The sequence below is a fragment of the Phragmites australis genome, chromosome 9 (assembly GCF_958298935.1).
Source record: "Phragmites australis chromosome 9, lpPhrAust1.1, whole genome shotgun sequence".
NCBI classification, from domain to species: domain Eukaryota; kingdom Viridiplantae; phylum Streptophyta; class Magnoliopsida; order Poales; family Poaceae; genus Phragmites; species Phragmites australis.
The window spans coordinates 24572905-24582537 of NC_084929.1; the positions used below are offsets into that span (position 1 = coordinate 24572905).

General features: G+C 46.8%; 1 pseudogene; it reads left to right on the top strand.

Moving 5' to 3' along the window:
- The first annotated feature begins 920 nt into the window (after nt 1-920).
- LOC133929789 (uncharacterized) lies at nt 921-3531 on the top strand (annotated as a pseudogene).
- Nucleotides 3532-9633: the final 6102 nt, after the last annotated feature.

Below are 9633 nucleotides of genomic sequence, written 5' to 3' on the forward strand. Positions count from 1 at the left end.
CCGATAATACGGAAAATTCAAAAAAATCGCTCGATAAATCGCAAAAACCGCTCGGTAACCGGTCCAATTCGACCGGTTACCGAGCGGCTAAAATTACGATTTTCCCCCTAATTTTAAATTTATTCAAATGAATTTTATCCGAAATTGTTTGAAAATTCGAGCGGTTATCGTAGTAATTGCGATTTTTTGATTACCGCCGGAGCTCGATAAGTCGGTTACGTAAACCTTGGTGGGAGGAAGGCTGGGAGCGTTAGGTCCAGCCCGCTTGAAAGATGGACCTGGCACGGCCTAACTGCGCGAGCATTGAGGCCGATCGAACAGAGAACTCCTTTTGAGTTTTGACGTGATCTGCGATGATTGTGAAGCGTGGTGGTATAAGTTTGTCCAGAGAGGACCCACAAGGATATCCCGTTGCTTTTTGACTAGACAGCAGTTTCAGGTTTCGCATTGTTAAGATTTGGAACATGTCTCAGCTGTGAACTGCTGTGCTGGGCATCCAAGGTGAACTCGGGTCGATCTAGTATGATGGAAGGGTATTTAGTTGAAATCTCATTATTTTGGGTAATTTTTTTGATACATATAGTATGTATTTTATATAAATAGTAGTTAGCAAGTGTTTTCATATGTTTGTTGTCAGTTTCAAGCGGTAACAGGTAAGAAAATCCTCACGCATAGGAAGCACTCACCCTATGCCCAACTTCCACACTCAGACCACTCAATCATTTCTAGCCTCATTTTTTATCTTCTTATTTTACCAACCTATTAGTCCAACAAAAACACTCCAACTCAAGATTTGAGAGATCAAAACTGAGAGCAAGTAGGTTGCCACCGCGCTAAGCCTTGACCACTTAGCTGGTAACCCGCATATATATGGCTTCCTAGTGAGGAGGCAATGGCAGCAGCCCCATTGGTCATGTACAGGCGTGCCCCGCTGCACATGTCAGTGCTAGAGCCGTCACGCCTGTGCTAGAGCGACCTCTCACCACCGAAACATCAGAAGTTCAATACTGCCCCGTCACCATGTCCATTATGTTGTTCCTCAATTCTACACCAGCAAGATAAATTCTCAATTTTATAATCCACTATTTCCTTTTCTGAATCAAATAATTCCATGTCTCACTTCTTTTGATAGTCTAGAAAATAGTGTAAGTGTTATGGTCAACTTTTGAAAATTGTTCTTGTGAATTTGATGTTTTAATTCTTGTCTTGGCTTAGTGCACTAGATTAAATTACAAATGTTTCTTATGTATTAATATAGTATGTTTCACCTGTCTTTCGTTAAGTATTGGGCAATTAGTGGCTACAAAAATTTTCCTTCAGCGCACCAATCGCATAGTGTATTATACTATATTTAATAAAAATGATTTCTTACGCTAAAAGCTATGGATTACGAAAAAAATTCTTTCACGCTATGGTGCAATCCATCGATTCGTGTTACATTAGAGTTGAATATTTTTTTAATAGCTTCGAATACTTATTCTTTAAATCGTAGCTCCGCCTCTAGGTGAACTGTTGCCGACGATACCTACTAACATAATCGCCTGTAATATGTACGTACGTACCTGCATCATCGCTGATGATTTGAACTCACTGCAGTCGTGGCGTGCTGTGCTCCCTTGTGTTTTAAAGAGAGGGAAAAGAGAGCAAGAACCGGAAAGCACTGGGCATGAAGGGAGTTGAAATAAAATCAAAGGGAAGCTTAAGCTAAAGCGCCGGAAAAGAAAAGCAAATGATGCCTCCCAACTCTCTCCTTACTTCTCCAAGAGAAAGCAAGGAATCGAAATCGATCGTGTTGCTTCGTTGCAGTTCATAGCATATACTAGCAGCACTCAGTTCTTGACAGGCTCCCTCACTTGGCCATGGCATCGCCGCGTCCCTACTACCTGGCTGCAGCCTTGCTCGCCCTTTGCGCGTGCACCGTGGCGCCACTGCCGGATTTTGTCGCCGCCAATGTGCCGATCACGACGTGCCGGTCCTTCTGCGGCAACATCACGGTGGAGTACCCGTTCGCGCTCCGGCCGGGCTGCGGCCACGCAGGGCTCCGCGACCTGCTCTACTGCATCAACGGCGCGCTAATGCTGCACCTCCCCTCGGGCTCGTACCGCGTCCTCGACATCGACTACGCCTACCGGGGCCTCACCCTGCACGACCCGGCCATGTCCGACTGCCGCGCGCTCGACCGCACCCCGGCGGGCCGGGGCAACGGCTTCGTCCTCGAGCCGTGGCGGGAGCCGTACCTGGCGCCCGACCCGGACAACGTGTTCCTCCTCCTCGGCTGCCGCGCCACCTCGCCGCTCTTCCAGGGCTTCCCCGACCGCCACCTCCCCTGCCGGAACGCGTCCGGGATGTGGTGCGGGGACTACTACGGCTGCCCCGCGTGGGACGACTACTACGCCGGCGTACGGCTCGGCCGTGGGGGCGCCGCCCGAGTGCTGCGCGGTGCCCTGGGGCGCCATCCGGGCGGTGAATGTGAGCCGGCTCGAGTGCGAGGGGTACAGCAGCGCGTACAACCTCGCGCCCGTGCGCGCGGCGGACGGCGCCGCGGGGTGGGCGTACGGCATCCGGGTGTCGTGGGCACTGCCCGAGGCCAACCGCGGGTTCTGCGGCGCGTGCCGCACGATGGGCGGGGCGTGCGGCCACGACATGGAGAGCCACGGCGACCTGTGCCTCTGTGGGGACTGGAACTCCACGTCCAACTGCGACTCCTCGGTGGACGCGGCGCGGTCGGGCGCCGCCGCCCCGCCGCTCACCGTTTCCGCGCTTCTCTGGGCCGTCGTCGCCTCAGGTAAGCATCGTTAGCGTGCTTGAAGCCGTGAACTATCATTTTCCTCGCCAATCATGTGCTGACAGTGAGGTTGCCAATTCACTTCTGGTGCAGGATTGACATCACTGTGGCGGCACGCGTCGATATCAAACCTGTAATGGTGGCTTCATTGATCGACGACTGGTGTACTGTTTTTGCTGGTATAACCTATAGTTACTTTGAAGTTTGATTTTTTGAACGAGTGGTGCGTATACTGTTGTAGCGTTTATGTGCTCCATTTCTTTCTTGGGAGATGCTAAAGTGCAGTCAACCGAAAGCAAGCTAAGTTACACTCGATCGCGTCAACCGTTGGACGAAGTTCCAACCGCTAGCGGATCATCTTCCTCCTTGAGACAAGACGTTGCTACTGCCACCAGATCGGATCCGCGACGCCACTGGTCGCCTCGCTAACCCAGCTTTGCAGGCCGTCCCTTCGCCTTTCCTGCAGCCTGCACTGCCCGCCGCCCTTTTGCTACCCGTGGCGTGGCGCCGGCGCCATCACCTTGTTTAGGCCAGCTGGTTCCTGTCTCCGAGTAACATAAATCAAAGTTGCAATTTGCAAGCACAATTCTTGCCGTCGAGAAAGATAAACTGCAATTTTTCATATCCCCACGGTAATGGTATGCGATTATGAGTCAGTTTGTTGTGTTCCCCTCTTGTAGGCAAGCCTCGACCAACGAGCGGCCACACCATATTGAATGTAAGAATTTTTTTTATATATATTTTAATATTTTAAGAATACATGTCGTTTGAAAAAATTGCATGTGCAGACTATCGTCGCTTGTTTAACGGGCGAGAATAAGATCTTGCTGGTTAAACGGGCGAGAACTTATATATTGGCCTCAATGCTTAATGCATTTAATAACAAGAGAGACGACCATCTTATCTGTTCAGTGGACGAGAACTTGGTCCGATGAATGAGCGACATCTTTATTAATATACAACATAATAGACATATGTATAATTATTTTTTCTAATATAACTTTTGTATACGGCAATTTGAAAAATATTACACATTCATTCGGTGAAAAATACTAGTTGTGCAAATAGTTGTCCAAACAACATCACTGAGTGGTTCATTCTATCCTTAATTTTAGTTCGATGTCATTTTATCGATATTTCTTTATTTAGTTAATGTAAAAGTGTGGGAGTTAATTTTTTTAGTGAAGTAAGGTTGGGAGGATATAAAATCTAATTTGTCAAACAATAGTAGTTGTGAAGCACAATTATTATATAATCCGGCATGGAGATTACATATGCTGATAAATATTACATGAAACACGAGGTTTATCGTCGCTGCGTGAGTGAACCCTAAACATAAAAAGATGACGACAACAAACATTGACATGTATTGTACGCGTAAAGACTAACCTAATAGCGTGCTACTGCTAAAGCTAAAATGCCTTATAGAATAAAAATAGGCTGAGTTACAATATATGCTCTCTAATGCGTCCCTTCTCCTAATGTTTGAGTTGTAGTTTCTCCTACTGTTGCTCATACTCCTGGCATTCATAAGCTTGCCTCCTCTACCGTATACTCATGTTGACCCACTGCTTCTGGTCCTTAATTTACCCCATATCCAGCCATCCCATGAAGTCACATATAGGTGGAGACTGAAGAAATGAAACAAGAGGGAAGATTAGTAAGATAATGCATGAAATTGTATGAAAAGTGTTATAGGAGTGATCTATGTCACTATACCAGTGGGTACTCGTACGGTCAATGTTGAGACAGGTTGTACTGGTAGTTGGCACATATGAAGAAGCGTTTTCCATAGGTGTAGGATATGTCCTGAAACCCGTAATGCCTACAAGTGTTACTACAGAAGCACATCGACGGTTCAACCCCCTAGGGATGAAAATCCCTCAATGTTTCTTGAGTGGGCTTGGTGGTGCTAAGGAAGACATTGCAGTTAAGAGAGTTGAAGAATGAGTGATCTATCTATTGTTGAGGGTGGATTATTTATTTTGGTTGGGGGCTGGTACATGGACTGAGTGTATGGGCAAAGCTAGGAGCTAGAGCATGGGATTCTCTGTGAAATCTGAAGAAGTTGTGGCATTGATGTTTGGCAGAGATTCCCTGTGAAAATTGTTGCTTAATGTGGTCATTTCATTATGTAAAAGTTCAGAAATGAGTTATTGTTGCCTCTTGTTGTAAGGGTGGTTCAACTAGTACATACCATTGAGTTTGTTACCGCCAATATATTCCATGTAAGGCATTCATGTGCCATATGCTACGTGTATTGTACTATCGTTGTTGTAGTTTATGAGGGTGTTGTCAATTCAGTATGACTAGAAGCGATGTATCCCGATTGTAGTAGTAGTAGGGTTCGTAATGCGAATAGTTTTGATGTGGAAAGTTACAAGCCAACGATTAGTTGCCTGACAAGACGACACCCCTACCCTAGCCCCTGTCTCTGGCACGCTTTCACCTACGTGCTAACACTGGTTTTCACCTTAATATAGAGTAGGTTTCATAAACTATACAGTTGTCAGTGGTACCCCTAATAGGCTGGTGCAGTCTAGCGAATAGACTTTTCGGTGCTATCCCTAATAGGCCAGTGCAGTCTAAGCAATATGGTTTTTAGTGCTACCACATCTGTCCACTATCGCTGGGACATCTTGTATATATATAAAAAAACTTAATCGATTCTCTACTCACATATCTCCTAACCTTGAATTAAATCAAGACAATGGCATATTCTCATCCTCCCGATCGCCCCATCGACCCAACGCCTCCACACACCCATTTTGATGTCTATGGTAGAGATTACTACAGAAATCACAAAGCTCTTCCTTACTCGTTTTAGCTGCCATGTCGGCATGGAGATGACGATGTAGTCCAAGTTTATGAGTATTTTGATGACACAGATCATCAATTCTTTCGTTGTCCACATTTCAAAGTACGGACAAATATCACTTTTTCCAAACGGATGATTGTGGGTTCCAATACTAGATTGACCCATGGATAGAACCACACATTCAAGAATACATCTGTCACCTTTACATCATCATCGAGGAACTACAGGAACAATTGTGCCAAGAGAGAGCCAGAAATGTCAGAAGATGATATATCCTGCCTCGCATGGTGGGTCGGAGGAACAACCATGAGTAATATCGATGTGTTTTAGATGTCGGTAGAAGATTTGATTTTGTATTTGATTTGTACTGTTTTTCATTCCCTAAGGCATGTTAGGTGAAGCTCCGGTACACCACTAGAGGTATCGTATATGCCATCGTTCGTTCGGTCGATATGTTTATTATGATTGTTATGGAATGGTCGATGTACGAGTCAATGGTCCGAATAGAATCACAAAACAAAAACAAGGTATATGAAAGCTATTATGACAGTAACAATAATATAGTAGCATGAAGAAAGACAATAACATAACACTATGAAAATAACAATGACAAAGCTATCTATAGGTTACGTCCCCTCAAGAGGTCCCTGGTCGCATCCGTCGTCAGGACCCTGTGCCTCCTCACTCTCACTTGGTTAGCTAAGTACGTCAAGTGGTCCGGTGGAACGATCAGCCGCTCAGGCCGTCTAGCAAGCGGTGGAGTGGCGTACTTGTCCTGGAAGGGCTGTGTCCCCAGGAGTGGTGCGCTAGGTAGCTGCGACACACCGAGCTTGTCGCTCTGTCCGTAGATGAAGTCGTACCCAGAGACCTAAGTAACGTCCCTACTAAGTAGCTCCATGTAGCTACCCTACGCCTCTACATCCTGGAGATCATCGATGTCTGCACATGGAACAACGAAGAAAACATGTTGGCAACGACAAACCGTGACATACATAATAATTTGTTATGCATGAAGCGAGTGTCGTACCTGAGCCGGGGACACGAGAACTCGAAGGACCTGGGTCCACGGAGTAAGGATGTGTCACCCCGCTCGTGGCGTAGAAGCGGTCACTGCCGCTAGTGATGGGTGGCCTAGACAGTGTAGCAGGGGTCATCGGCTCCAGAGAACAAAAGCCGAGGCAAGATGCTACTGTACTGGGGGTGACCAGCCCCGGTGAAGGACTGCCTCACTGTAGTAGGGGTCGAAGATGAAGTCAGGTCGAAGATGTCATCGACAGGTCGGCAGCGAAGGTCGGTCGTTCCAGTGGGTGTGGCGGCTCAATGAAGGTGGCGGACGGGCATGCCGGGTTATGAGCTGACGCTCGTGGTCCCATCATAACATCAGAGGATGAACTACAACTCATCGATCGGAAGACCTTGGCCACGTTTTGGATAATCCGGCCAAACACTGCACTCATCTCGGCCCAGGGGATCTCACTGCCACTGTCGAGCTGTAGCTTAGACACACATGCCTCAGCATCAATCTGGTGCAGTATGTCCCACTGCAAAGGAAAGCTTCATTTAATTACACATTTTTTTTACAATCTATTGTAGCAAATGAGGATTCGCGTAGTGTTATTCGTACCTCAACAGAACACGTCTGGTCCCTGTGCGTCGGGTACGTGTCGTGCACATCTGCCACGTGCTGTGAAAGCTTGGCCGGTGTGTACATGACCCAGATCTGTATCCGAGGCATGAACCACAAGAGGTACTCTACGTACGCCTCCTTAGAGTGTGGTTGATCCTCATCCATGACGTGCTTGACAACTTGGTCCCATTCATAATCCCACCATTGCACACGTGACACAAACACACTCGTGGACTGAACCTCCCTCCGCGTCAATCCGCAAAAACATATATACGTGAAAACAGGTGTAGACATGGGTCGTGTGCAAATGTAATTATAACGTTACACACATGTGTATGTTGATAGGCACCGACCTAGTCACCTATAGTGGGAATACCTGGAACTTCCCGAACTGCCGCATCACACGATGCGGTGAATACTCCTTGATGTAGATGTCGAAGATGAGTGCCCAAGTCATGAGCCAATACTCCCAATCACGTAAGCATAGCACGTCGATATACCTCGGCCTCTGTGTATGGCCTCCAGTAAACACAGTCCACCATCAGTTCATCGAACTATTGAACGAAGTCCGGGTGTGCACGATGTGTCTGCACGCTAAACCAACTCGATTGTGCAACCAAACTAAGTTAGAGAAACAATAAAGGAGGCAATGAACATATACATACACAAGTAGCATATCACTTACCCTATGTCTGCACCACAAGGACCTCATGGTTGGGCTGTCGATGCTGTCCACAGCGAATTGGTACATGCTATGGTCGACAATAGGCCACCTGATGGTGATACGCTCGTACGATCACATCTGAAGTAGCAGGGGACACCCGGTGAGGATCGTATTGATGTCAGTCTTCATGCAACTGTCGCACAGGTCACTGTACGACACAGCTAGCACAACTGAAGTCTAGATGTACTACGGGACCTCCCCCGGGTCGGTGTCCGCAACCTCTCTGATGTAGTGAATCATGCTCCTCAAGACCATGTTGCCGTAGGTCTCGGTGAACATGACCCACCCGAACAACCACATGAGGTACGCCTCCCAGGTGATTGTGGACATCCTCGTCGCCAGCCTGTGGGTGGATGTTGTCCGCCTGTAAAAATGGAATAAGTACCAATTTCTTCATCCTTTAGTAACGTAAAGGAGATGAGAATACAGTACAAGACATACGTATAACAAACTAAACGAGAAATGCCTTCGTTGGGTCATGCTTCTTGGTCCCTAGAAAAGGCCTGAATGGGGCTACATCGTCCATCCGTTCAACGACGAAGAAGCAAGCCAGCATCTCATCGTCCCTGCCCACGCCCACATCCCTAGCCCCAATAGTGGCACTCGTGCAAGGTAGGCCTATCAGGAGCGAGACGTCCTCGAGCATGGGCACCATCTCGCCGTACGAGAGGTGGAATGTGTGTGTCTCATGACGCCACCTATCAACGAGGGCCACGAGGAGGGCCTTGTCGTAGCTAAACCACATCACCACCTTTGAGACCCTCGCTGATGTGTCCACCTCCACTAGCTGGCACAGTGAAAGTAGGCCAGCAACACACAAACCTGCGAACATAATACATTTAGAGACGAATACTGATAAAAACCAGTATGAAACATTAAATTCAAAATGGACACACCTCAGGATCCAGTGCTCGTCAATCCTCATGAGCTCATCTAGCACACGGGGTTGTAGTACTAGGAGCTCCTCAACCTGCACCGTGGTGCGGTACGAATGGTGCCTAACATCGAGCTCAGGGTCAAGCAACTCCAGGTGTGCCATACTAGTATGTTCACAAGTTATTTACATTTGTATATGAAAAACAAAAACATAGTAAGATTTATGAGAACTGAAGAAGTAAATGTCCAACATATAATATGACAGTTCAAATAGTACATAAATATGTGAACAAATCAAAACCTAATATGTTACAACCTCGCAAATAGTGATAGTCTCAGTACTAAAATAGTAAAGTGCAATGTTGTGCACATGAATATCCATCACACCATGAATTACAACATTTATTGATCACGCTTGCCCCCTCTCATTCATTTATCCCTGCATAGAATTTCGTATCTGTGCTGTGCAATTCCCATGATCTTCACCTGATGCATCTTTGCCTTCTTCGCCTTGTCTTTGACGTACTTAGTCATCTTCGTCTCATAAATCATAGGAGCATGATTCAGCGTAGTGTGCACTACCGCATAGCAGTCCCTAAAATACTTGTAGGTCCCTTGAAGTATGAACTCTACAATCCCCACCAACGGCAACACCCTCACACCTTTCATCACCCAGTTGTAAATCTCCATTAAATTTGTAGTCATAATGCCATACCTATCCCCATTTGTGTCATAGAGAAGAGCCCACTTCTGCTTTGGCTCATTCTTAATCCACTCGCTTAATGAACCGTAGATGACATGTT